This window comes from Notechis scutatus, chromosome 1 (genome assembly GCF_049901735.1).
Source record: "Notechis scutatus isolate UNSWTSFEM ecotype Mainland chromosome 1, rNotScu1.2, whole genome shotgun sequence".
Lineage (NCBI taxonomy): Eukaryota > Metazoa > Chordata > Lepidosauria > Squamata > Elapidae > Notechis > Notechis scutatus.
Genome location: NC_142009.1, coordinates 292,725,236 through 292,738,308, shown reverse-complemented (window position 1 = coordinate 292,738,308; position 13,073 = coordinate 292,725,236). Strand labels below are relative to the sequence as shown.

The 13,073-nt window shown below is 38.8% G+C and overlaps 1 protein-coding gene across 25 annotated transcripts in view; it reads right to left on the bottom strand.

Moving 5' to 3' along the window:
* Positions 1-13,073, bottom strand: part of TMEM63C (transmembrane protein 63C) — an 85,787-nt gene that overhangs the window by 61,286 nt on the left and 11,428 nt on the right. For 13 of the 25 annotated variants that reach the window (XM_087951979.1, XM_087951964.1, XM_087951968.1 and 10 more), the window contains exon 2: positions 2,010-2,199. The gene's annotated coding sequence lies outside the window, so the exon portion shown is untranslated. Of the gene's footprint in view, positions 1-2,009; positions 2,252-8,277; positions 8,340-13,073 lie in introns of those variants that run through there. The other 12 variants (XM_087951969.1, XM_087951974.1, XM_087951971.1 and 9 more) reach the window with 2 other exon arrangements.

Here is a 13,073-nt window from a genome sequence, read left to right as displayed (position 1 = left end):
CTTATTAGATTGGTTTAAAACAATCCCACATTAACTAAAAGATCAATAAGCACTTTAAAGTACTGTCAATGCCTACAAACCAACTCTCATGAGTCCAGATAAAGACAAGGAAGGTTCCTACAAGGACCTGGATTATTTGAACAACTCATCAGTGACAAACTCATCATTCTGGAAAATTTCAATGCCAGAGTGGGGGACAAACAGCGACAACTGAGACGGAGTCCTTGGGAAACACAGGGCAGGCAAACTGAATAGCACGCCACTGGCACCTGCATGACTAGCTCATAGTATGACAGCATGATATTCAAGATGGCACCATTACTTGAACCATTCAAGGTGCTGAGTGCTGGACTGACCACGGTCTGCAACCTAAACTTAGCCCCTCTACATTTTAACCAACCAAGAAAGTCATTCAACATCAGAAGATTAGAAGACCCAGATCAAGTCCAACATTTCCAAGATGTACTTAGAGAAAAACTCTCCAGCAATTTACTGCTTGTAGGAACCTGTTCTGAAAAGTGGACATAGTTTTAAAGATATCATATAGACCTGGTTGGCGACCCAGCGCAGGGAGAAGAGGGGATGGTTTTGTGCAAGGGGCAGGTATATACATGCATGTGCACAGCTTCATTTGTGTCTGTGGCAGGCATGTGCACCCGCTGCTTGCATGAGTGGGAGAGCGCATGCCAGCCTGTCACTCATGCATCCCAGTTGCGAATAGGCCACGGCCCAGTAGTGGGCTGTGGCCCACAGGTTGGGGACCCCTGATATAGACTGCACAACTGTATTTGGACTGAAAACACAGGCACATGAAAACTAGTTTGATGAAAAACACAAGATCATTTCAGCAGCCCTTCAGGACAAGGACAGGGCTTATGCAGACTGGCAGAACGATCCATTATCTGTTTCAAAGAAAGACAACTTTAAACATCTGCAGTCCAAAGTACAGATAAAACTGCAAGAAATACAGGGCAAGTGATGGCAAAGAAAGCTGAGCAGGTAGAACTTTATGCAGACATGGATGCCACCAGAAAGTTTGTCAGTATCATGAAGTTAGTTTATGGTCTTTCTAAATCATAATGCTCCCCCTTTGCTGTCATGATCCAACACTAGGAAGGGCTGAAAAACCACTGGGCTGGACATTTTTCCAATCTACTCAATGGGCTGTCCAGAGTTGATCCTGATGTTTTACAGCAGATTCCTCGCCTGCCAATCTTAAATGCCCTAGACTTGCCCCCTTCTATTGATAAGGTCAAAGAAGTGATCTCATAGGTGAATTCAAAGCAACAGGGCAGTTCCTGCTGAGAGCTATAAAGCGTCAGACCAAAATGCCTTACAGGCATACCAAGACATTCAAGAGATATTTTCCCCATTCATGATCGACAAGATGATCCATGAGCCATTGCCACACGAAATACTCTCGTGCAAAACTTCATCCCTTCTTCCTAATCTTCCATTCATGGACAGGCATTCATGGACAGACAATTTCAGAGCCAGAAGTTATTCTTTTTATGGAAAAATACATCTATGCATGTCTAGGTAGGTCTTTGAGGGCTGTTGTCTAAATCCCAGAGCCAAAGTCACAGCCTCAGCAGATGATACTAAATTTAGATAATTTAGAAGTTTTCTTGATATAAAGCCCTTCTATCTAAGCTCTTAATTGTGGTATAAATTAGCATTTTGTTGAAGAAAGTCGCTGCCTTCAATTTTAGACTGAAAAGAAATTCCCCACCTTCAGCTCTGAAAAGTTCATAGATTTCAAGCAAACATTTCTAAAAGAGTGCTATACCGTATATTCAGGATAAAAGAGGGTTTAAGACTCAACAAAAGCTGAACTCCTGGTTTTCATCAAATCTGCAAGGGCAGAAGCCAGAATAAATTATTCAGGTAGGCTGGTTACAGATTGCTGAAGGAAATCCTCACGCTAAACAGCACAGCAGACTTCTCTTCCAAAACTTAGCTACCTCCCTCCCTTCCAAAACCCCAGTCTTATGGAATTTGCCACTTACCTGACGAGGATCAGTGGGTCAGTCCTGAACACATGCTATTGAGAATAGGAGGGGATGAAGGAGGGATGCCTGGGTCTTGATTAGCAAAAGGTTTCCTTTATGTCCCTGGCTCAGCAGGCTTCAGTAAAGTTCCCACAAGCAGTGTCGGAGCAGACTCTTGTCTTTAAACAACAGTAATGTCTTGAGGGCCCTGGAGACAGGAGAGGAATGATGTGTCAGTATCGCTGAGGCTGCTATACTACAGACGCAGCTTATGATGCAGGAAGAATCGGTTGCTTTGTTTTCCCTCCCTTTTGGAAATGGGGAGCTCCCTTGTGTTGGCAGGCAGCAGAGTTGGATTGGCCAACTGTCTGGAAAGGCCTGTTTCCTTTTCTAGCACAATCTATAACCCCAGTAAAGGAAAAACATCCCTGAGAAACAGTCGGTCTGCTCTATCGCTTTAGCTGGCTTTTTGCCAAAGGCAACAATATCTGTTCTCTCTTTGCATATTATGTATAACGCTCAGCTGAAATGCATTGGTCAGAATAAGTGGTCAAAAATGCAAGGTTAAGACAAATGCATGGATGTAAACATTCAACTGCCCAATCCTCTTCTTGCTGCAGTAATTCTGTCTAATTTGGTTCAGTTTTTTAGTTATTTTTGAAGAAGGAAGATTGTTGCTTAGGGAAAGCAAGTATGGAAGAATGGATGTACATAAGATCTCAGAATCTCTGGGCCTGGGGACAATGAAATATCACAGTTACATATCCACCATTAGGCCAAAAAAAATGGAAGACACAAGTTTTAATCTGCATGATTCTGATTCATCAGAGAAAAAAGATGATACAGAGCATTAGAAACCCTAGAAATAAGATCCCCCTGTGTTTCTGACCTCTCTTTTGCAGGAAACATGATTCATTACTTTAAAACCAAGATGGAAAGGAAGGGTTTGACCACATAATGATTCAGTCTGCTGCCTCTTAGAAAATGCAGGACCATTCCCTAGTGTAATTTCATGGCTGTTTCTTTTCAATTAAGCATCTCTGACTACTGAAGAAGAGCATGTTTAAATCTAATATATGTGCCAAATAATTCCAGCCATAAAGAATCAGACATTTTATGGAAACTGTGACCTCAATCCAACAATGAACACACTGCAGCTTGCTCTTGAAGTCAATTATCCCAACAAAAATTAGAGGAAGGCTGTAAAGTCCTCATGATCTAAAAGGGCCCAAATTCACACATTCCACTGGCAGGCACACTTGCTAAGTATACATCTCAACCACACTTGTCCAGCCCCTTAAGTTCCTGAGTATTTGCAAATTTATTTTTTGCCTTCCTGCTCTGAATGTGAATGAACAGTAGTGCAGATATACTACCACCATCAACAGGACAAGCTTCTGAGCCTCACAAAGGCCTTCAATAGACTGCAATAAAGCAAAATCAGATTAACGGCCATATTCAGTAGTAGAATGATGGTTTGCATCTACAAAGTCTCATTTCAATCTCAAGCTTTTCTAGGGTGGACTGAAAAACATTGAATAGCTATTGCTGGCCTGGGTAGGAAACAAATGAGAAAATAGTGTTCATTATTTTATTCCAAATGAAGCTATTGTCTGGGTAAATACTATTTTGGTAATGTTATACATATATTACCAAAATAGTATTTTACCCAGACGGTTGCTTCATTTGGAATATTCTTTATAATTTTCTTCTTAGCATAAACTTTAAGCCTACTCTGATTTTTCTTAGTGGCCATCAGCAGAAATGACGAAAAAGAGAAACAAGAACAAGGAACAGTAAAACCCAAGAGCACATTCATTGTTTCTCCTTTACAATGTTCTGAAGGACATTAATTAAAGCAAATGTTTCTAGGGGATTAGGGGCAGGTAGCTTCCAGATAAATACCACTGTAACGGTTGCTTTTGAAAAGTTTCAACCCCCTTGGCCTATATGAAGAGGGGGCATCTCTAGGACCTTTTGGTTCATGGATGGCCCTTTTAGCAATCTATGGACTTCAACTCCCAGAATTCCTGAGCTAGCAAGTCCATAGATCATAAAGGGGCCATAGTTGTCCACCTCTGTTTTAGCTGATAATCCTCTACATATTCCGTGCTTTACCCATATTCCTAGTTCAGTTTACAGTGCATGATGTATCTGCAAAGCACTAAGCAAATGTTAATTAGACCGCAGTGTTAGTGTGCCCACCTCCTTCCCAGAATTGCAGCAACTTGATATTTGCTTGGCACTGCCCTGTCTATGAGTACATAGCTAAGCATTAGTTAATTTTTTTTCTGCATCATCACAAAGAGTAACAAATAATATTGGTATTGCCAGGAAGCATTGCCCAGCTCAGGGGAGGTATTGGCATGCAATGCAAAATGTTTTATGCTGCCAGTTAATTAGGCTGAGAAATTTAACTCCCTTCCCTAAAGGCACTGTCAAGCCATTGTCCTACCACTGTTAATAAACCTACGTAGTTGTGTCCAGGAGGTAAGACCAACTTATGGATGCCTTTCTTTTTTATAGTTGGATACAGCTGGCTTACAATTTTTCACAACTTGTCAGTAATCTTAATTTAAAGCTAACACTTAAACTATGATTCATTTAACTGTGTTTTGTTGGATAAGTCAAAATCCTTATTTAAAAGCTGTAAACTACAATTTGAAATCCAAAATAGCTAGGTCCAAAGAACATGTTAAATCCAAAACAAACAAACCACATTATATTGTGGTTGGTTTATTATATATGGCGTTGGATCACCATACTTTATAACTTTATTTTTTCCTCTTCCAGTATTAATTTTATACATGCCCTACATTCTAAAGAGCAGGCTACACCATTAAGATGAAGCAGAAATTGATTTATGGTTTGAATTCTATTCATTTGGTACTCAGTCTTGGAATCTTTTGCATACATAATAAAAACAGAGCAATATTACATCTATGTTTTCCAAAGAAATATTTTGGCTTTTAGCAATAAGCTTAGCAGAATAGCTTTGAATACTGTGGCAGGCTACAGCAAGATTTGCTAACTAGCACATTAGAATTACAGGTAATTCTTGATTTACAAGCCTTTATTTAGTGACTGTTTGAAGCAGAGGTGGTATTCAGCAGGTTCTGACCAGTTCTGGAAAACCGGTAGCAGAAATTTTGAGTAATTCAGAGAACCGGCAAATATCATCTCTGACTGGAGATTTTACAGTACCCTTCCCCTGCCACGCCCACCAACCAATGCCCACAGAACCAGTAGTAAAAAAAAAAAAAAGAAACTCACCACTGGTTTGAAGTTACAACAGCACTGGAAAAATTGCTCATTACCTGTTTTCATGCTTATAACTGTTGCAGCATCCCCATGGTCATGTGATCAAAATTTGGGCGCTTGGCAACTGGCATGGTCCTGGCATTATGTGAAAACTATTTGCAACCTTGCAAGCAAGTCAGCAGAGGAAGCCAGCCTCGCTTAATGGTCACATGATTCACTTAACAACCACAGGGATTCACTTAACAACTTTGGCAAAAAAAGGTCAATGGAGCAAAACTCACTTAACAACTGCCTTGCTTAACAATGGAAATGTTGGGCTCTTTTGTGATTATAAATTGAGGACTACCTGTATGTGCAAAATGGATATGTCATGAAAAAAATGTTAAAGTGATTGTTAACTAGCCATCATTAAGTCTTATTGTTTATTAGCATGGAACCTGTATCTATTTTATTTGCTCAGTTCTGCAAGTGAAAATTAGTCTTCCGTTGAACTGGACAAGCTTCCTTCATCTGGGTGCATTGGACCTAGTCTAAGTTGGGTCACTCTGTACTTACAATTCATCACAAAAACAATCACAACTACACAGGAATCTTCGCTGCTTCCTCGGGTCACTCAACCCCTGCTATGTTGAAGGTGGTGTGACTCTTTTCTAGTGGTTGCCAGAGACTGAAAGCTGCAATTTGATCGATCATCTGTACCATGTCCCACCGTTTGCTTTCTTTCCCCCATGACTAGCATTCAGTAAAACTACTGTTGGTAGGAAAAAAAGAGCTACCAGATTCTCCTATATAAAACTTAGTATCAGAAAATATCTGGTAGCTCCTTTTCCATCTAACACTTTTTATTAAACCCAAAAAAGCTTTCATGAGCTCACTTCATCAGGTGGATAGAGTAGCTAGGCTGATAACTGGAAATGTGGGAAGAAGGGAAGAGAAGACAAGCTTGTTAGATAGGTGCAAGCTACAGTGAGAGACAGAGCACAGGTAGTCCTTGAGTTACAACAGTTTGTTTAGTGACTGTTCAAAGTTGCAACAAAACTGATCAAAGTGACTTATGATCGTTTTCCACACTTACAACCCTTGCCGCATCCCCATGGTCACGTGATCAAAGTTCAGATGCTTGGCAACAGGTTCATGTTTATGATGGTTGCGGTATCCTGGGGGTCATGTCATCCCTTTTTGTGATCTTGACAAACAAAGTCAACGGGGAAGCCAGATTCACATAACAACTGGGCTACTAACTTAACAACTGCAATGGTTCACTTAACTGTGGCAGGAAAGGTTGCAGAATGGGGCAAAACTCACTTAACAAATGTCTCACTTAATGACATAGATTTGGGGCTCAATTGTGGTCGTACATCGAGGACTACCGGTATAAGTACCTTATCAATTAACAACTGTAATCTCTTAAAAACCCACTCCATTTGTTGCAGCCTACTAAAATAATCTGAAACCTTTCAATGAATCCTGTTTCCCAAAGTAATCACTTGGAGGTCTTCCATAGGGTACTCTAAAAGTTGAAATGCCCCGATATTACTTTGCCCTTATTTATTGGGATATATGAAGGCACCTACTGTCACCATCCTAAATGTTCTCTTGAAAGATTGCAGAGTTTATCTTGCTGCAATTTCTCTATAATGAGATGCCCAGACCAAATCATCTCTCACGCCAGTCATTCTCAGATGTGGTTTTCTTCCATTCATTGCTTGTTTTAAAGACTATCCATAAAGTAAATAGAATCCATTTTGGAGCAGACACATTTCAATACCCACAAATGTGGTTATTTATTTCTCCATTAAACTATCTCAAGGCGACCTTCTCCATCTTACTACCACTCAAATGTGTTTGAATATAACTCCAAGATTTTCCATTCAGACTGGCTATTGTCCTAAAGACAAAACTCAATTTAACAGGAAAGAAGTTTCAGAAGTGGAGGCTACTTCCACTTCACTTTAACCTACAATGTTTCAAAAGCTATCTGAAGCCAATTTGCCGCCCTCTTCATTTCCACCAGCTCTGAAATGATGTTGTGAAGGGGAGCTATTAAGCTTCAAACCATCATTCTTCTATGATATTGAGAAGGCATTATGAAATAAGCCTGAGCGATGGAATGCGTGGGGGTTCTTGTGCCCAAGCTCTGCAGAAATCTTCACTGTTTATTTTGATTTTTTCCCAGCTTGGTTAAGTGCTGGTTATAAAGTTACAATGAATTTTGGGACTGAAGGCTTTTCCCTCAGTCCTCCCTTTGAGCATTTTTTTTTATTAAGCTACAGATCACCACTGCAACTGAAGTAATAAACTCTGGCTTAATCACAGTTAAAACAATGATTTTGGCAGATTATCCATCCATTGAACTGAATCTTCTATGGAAGTGGAACTTAGCTTTAAAAAAAAAAAAAGATTTAATAGTAATTAGTAATGGATTTGAAAACAACATAAAGCCATGTAAAAAGCACTCAGCACCCCAAATGCTAATTAGTGAGAGAAAAACACCTCTCAGGCTCTTCTTAAATGTAAGGCCAATTAAACCACACATACGTCAAGCAGAGAATTCCAGAAATTTGGCCAAAAAGATATTCTGACCAATGTGTCTTCTGAGACATTTCTTATTGCTTCATTTTATTTGTGCATAGCAAGGTCTATGAATACTTTTAGCTCTTAAAACCCTTTTAAGCTAAACACAATTAGCAGATGACAATTTTGAGGTGTACCAGAACCTGGCAGAACAAACAAAAGGGAGAAAAAATAGAGCACAAATCTAAACTTACTCTTTGACATGAGGTATGAAAGAGGGGGGATTTTCTGAGAGCCATAATTAAGCATGAAGCAGAAAGCATGACATTTCCACATAAAGAATAGGAATGGCAATTCTTAAGTGTTGCTTATTGGAGAAGCTGGCACAGGGAGGCCTACTGTCTGTCTTTCTATGTGAATGAATTAATATGTGGGTTGACTGACATGCATCTATCTATCTGGCTTTACTTTTTAAATTCTGGGACAGGCAGTTCTTAGAACAATCTAATACCTTGTCTGGACAGGTTTGTTACTGCTGTTATTGAATGAGAAGCAAAATCCTCAGATTTCAATCTAAAAATGGAAGAGCAGGGAAATTAAAACATGAGCATAAGTCAATAATATAACATCTTTAATATGCCATGAGTACTACCGTTTTAAATACATTATTTAGAAATACATTATTATTTTTAAAATTGTCTAAAAGTATTATTATCATTATTATTATTATTAAAACGCTAAAAGCTTACAGTAAAAAATAAACTCTACAAATAAGATGGGAAAGATGATGCAACTATTCTATTCTAAAAATAAAAAAAAACTATGTGCATAAACTTCGGAAAGACCAAGTCTTCTCCAACAAGACAGATTTCATCATTAAAACTAACCATAAAATAGCATGTACAATCCAAGGTGTGATCCAAGATAAGTCAAGCATTCTACAATGGATTATGAACAAATAACTTAAGCATTCCAGTAACTTATTTCAGTGGGAAAAAATGTCTTGTAATTGAGAAAATATTCAACATCTGTTAAGTGTTAGGATTCTGTAGAGCTTCTCTATTCCCTGGACTGAAGAACTGTCCAGACAGATATTTTCCTGTGAAATGATAGGAAATTACTTGAAGCTCTGGACTGCATAAATTTAAAGCCACATTATTCAAAGATAACAGTTTTCTATATCCTGTACCAGCATGTTCTTCTTGGCAGAGGGTTTTAATATAGCAGCTGCATCAATTTATCCCACAACACCAATAAACCATCTAGGTACCAAGCTAACCCCTTGACATTCATGTTGCTGTTCAGGATTTAGCAGACTCAAGGCAGAAATCAGAGTCCAGTCAATATCTGCAGAAGAAAACCCTCTCTCAAAATGGAGGGACTCCTAACCAGTTTTTTTTAACTGATTGGGTTTATCATTTCTGCATTGAATATGCTGATAAGGAATATGCGGACTCTTGAAGGCACAGTTAACCCAATTATACAGATTCTCCTAATTAAGAGTTTGCTATTCAAAAGTACAATTTTGTGTGTTTATATCTCATATTTCCCCTCAAAACAGAAACTGGCATGCGTGATGCTCCTGGTCAAATTTATCCCCACAATAATCTTGTGACATAGACTAAGAGGAAAGGCAGAATTGGTTGAAAGATAACAAGTAAGCCTTAAGACTACCTAGACCTTTCAGTGTGAGTCTCCCTAGTCCTAATCTAATAGTTACTCTAACACTTATTTCCATTAATAAACACACACACAAAAATTGAAAGCCATAAAACAATCAAATTTCTAAAATAATGAAAAGTCTCCTAATTTTAATGTAATTAATTCATAAGTAAATATATATGGAATAACTGTCTTGGTTCTCAAAAAAAAAGTTTACTGAAGCTAGGAGACAAATCTTTGAGGAAAAGCAAGATGAAAGCATTGTTTTTAGACATGATGGTCTCAATGCTGATTCTAAGCACATTTTTAAACATTCCTGTTTGTAAGAATGGGAAAAAGCAGCTGGAATAAAAAAAATTCTGTCATTTTTGCAGAGAATATTCACAGCCAAGTTATTTTGTTCAGGATGTTTGTTCTTGCAAAACATCACAGAAATGCATGTTACAATAATATTTTTCATATGCTTCCCCCACAGCCCAATTTTTATGGTCTTAATATTATACTTGAAGGTTTGCAGTTTCTTCCTCAGGGACCAATACCTAGAGCCCAAACGTAGTAGGGCATCAACAATTTCCCAGAAATATTAATAGGGACCGAGAACAATAGAAACTGAGGGAACAGAGAGGCTTGAGACACTACAGGCAGTCTGGTTCATTACTCAAACAAGGTAGGGATGTTAATGAAAAGCATCTCTAGGCCCTCCTGAGCAGGGTTTTCTGTATCATTAAAATCCTCTGCTAATGTTAATGGCTGTACAGAATCCAGGCAATGTTCTCCCAAATCTGCACAACTGCAGTTCTTTCTATTAGTTGGTACTTTTGGTGCAGAGAAATAATACTGAAGAAAATTATTAATGGATAAATCCTGGGTTTTTTTTATGTTTGCTTTGCTATGTTTTACTGCAGTTGTGAGGACCACAAAGACCAAAGAATAGGCATGCAATTTCCTTCTCTTTTTTAGAAATTAGTTTACATTAATCTAATATGTTTGGGATATATGTTAAACTACAGATACCCCTTTTAGTTAGAGGGATTTATCCAAGCTTTCGGGAATGGGTTGTGTATAAAATAAATAAGATAGAAAGTTGTACTCAAAACCCAACTGAAGAGCTTGATGCAAGGGAAGCTGCTTTCAAAGATGAGACAAAGTGGAGTGCTTTTGACAAAGACCTGTTGCAACACAAAAGGGAAAAGCTTGCATTGTAGTATGAAAATGTACATATTGTTCTTTCAGCAACTTAGTTAGGAACCAACCAACTATGGGAGGAACAAATGTCTATGGATGCTTCTTTTTGTTCTTTTTGTTCTACTGCAAAGTAGTTTGAAAAACAATAACATGATAAAGCTGATACAAATGAGTTAAAATGAATCATTTAAATCAGGGGTGTCCAACCTTGGCAACTTTAAGACTTGTGGACTTCAACTCCCAGAATTCCTCAGCCAGCTTTGGCTGAGGAATTCTGGGAGTTGAAGTCCACAAGTCTTAAAGTTGCCAAGGTTGGACACCCCTGATTTAAAGTAAGAGGTTAAATCTGTCTAGGAATGATAGCTTTCTAACTAGAATGCTACTGTGACAGTTAACAAAAATATTTAGATAAAGTTTAGAAAAAGACCACAGAGTTCAGTAGATACATGTGGTACCCTCTTCTCAAACAGTAGAGTCCATGATAAGATTACACAAGTGCTGCAGGCTATCATTTGGATATGGTAAATGGTTTGCCAATTTATTAAACAAGTAAAACCATCAGTATATTTGGGGGTGAGCAGGAACAGATTCAAAATCGGGAAGGAAAGAAGGAAGGGAGGAAATTAAATTTTGCAGTTCCCATATTATTTCTCTAAAACGACTACCCTTCATTTGCTTTCATTTTTAAACAATCCCAAAGGAGGAATACAATTCATCTGAACATTTTTACATAGCCTGTAGTCAGTCAGAGGACAATGCCATGTACAGAACTGGACCATAGTGCAAGTTAAGCAACGTCAAGATAGGCTTAAGTTGGCACTACAAGCTTGCTAACACTGGAATTCCCCTCCCCCTCCTGAATAGGGAGAGTGGGATTTTAGAATAAGGCTGCTTGAATAAAGAATAGCCCTCAAAAAGGGAAGTAGTAAGCCATGAATATTTTGTCTCTTCTACATTCCCCATCAACTGTCTTGCATTGGGAACCTTGTTTGGATGCTCATGTTTCAGGATTATTTTGCTTTTAAATTCTACTTTGACAATGGCTATTAAATCTTCTTTAGACCTACTCAGAATGACTCCTCTTTCGAAGCAAAATAGATGGTCTTTCTCTCTGTTCTGTGTCACTTTGACACTGAAATCTCTCCCATTGTTCATTTGTTTTGCTCCTTTCTTGATGGCCTTCAAATGTCCCTTAAAAGTGACTGAGCAACCAGATTTCCTGGGGATTGAAGGAACCTTTATAGGATTGGATCCATTTAATCTTTGGTGCATAGTTCTGGTCTTTTGTAATTATGCAATGTTAGTTTTCCTGCTTTGGTTTTTGGATTAATATTCATTGGATATTTGTTTTTGAATTATTATTCATTGGATTTATACCCTACCTTTTCTTCAACAATGCAAAAGGATATACATATCCCCATCTCTTCTAATATTTCCTAATAACCATCACTTTATGAAGCAACTTTGGCAGAAAGAGGATGACTGGTCCAAACTCACCCAGCCAGTTTTCATGGCTAAATGTGATTTTATGCACAGGTCATCTTGAACCTAATTCAATAACTTAAGATGTGATTGTAGGTTGCTTTGTGAAGTAGGGCTCAGCATATTGGAATGTTTAATCATTATCACTGTAGCATGAAATAATGATCCCTATTAGCATTTTCTATTAAACATCCTGTCACTGCACCATTTTTAACTCATTCATGGTTTTATCATATACCATATCCAGTGGAGACACAGATCAAGAACTCTGATGAACCTTCCTATTACAATAATATTTGGATTGTGAGGCTTATCAAATCCCTTTTGTTTATTTATTTAGGTAGCAAGTTTAAGTCATGTAGTGCATTCCAATTGCTTTTTGTGGTAGGAGAATGTACAGTAATCCGTGTCAAAATCTCTTATCGAGAACAGCAGGAACATGAAGTGTCCATTTGTCAGAGATTGCAGCTCCGTGACTATAGCTCACAAACAGGGGTGTTAATCTCAAGGCCCGTGGGCCACATCCAGCACAAGTGTAGATCGCGGCCCTGAAAAGCTCAGCAAAACAGAGCTTGGGAGAGCTGCCCTCCCGAGCTCTGTTTTTGCTGGCAGAGGGTTGCAGGCCATCACAAGTGAAAACAGAGCTCAGGAGTCCATTTCCGCACTCGGGCCACCATAGGCACCCCTGACACTAGTGATGTTGAACTGGCCATGCCCCCTGGCCATGCCCCCCCCCCTCCGGAGGTCAAACACGACCCTGATGCAGCCCTCAATGAAATAGAGTTTGATACCCCTGCTCTAAGCATTCAAGAGACAGGGCATGCACATAAGCAATGTATCGCATTTGGCTGTGGATCCGCTTCCTCATTTATAGCTCAAAATGCTCTTTCTTTCCTGCCTTTCCTCCAGTCCCTCTCACTCCTTGGCCTATAGTGATGGTGACACTGCAGCTTTCAACCAGTTCAAGAGATGGTCTCT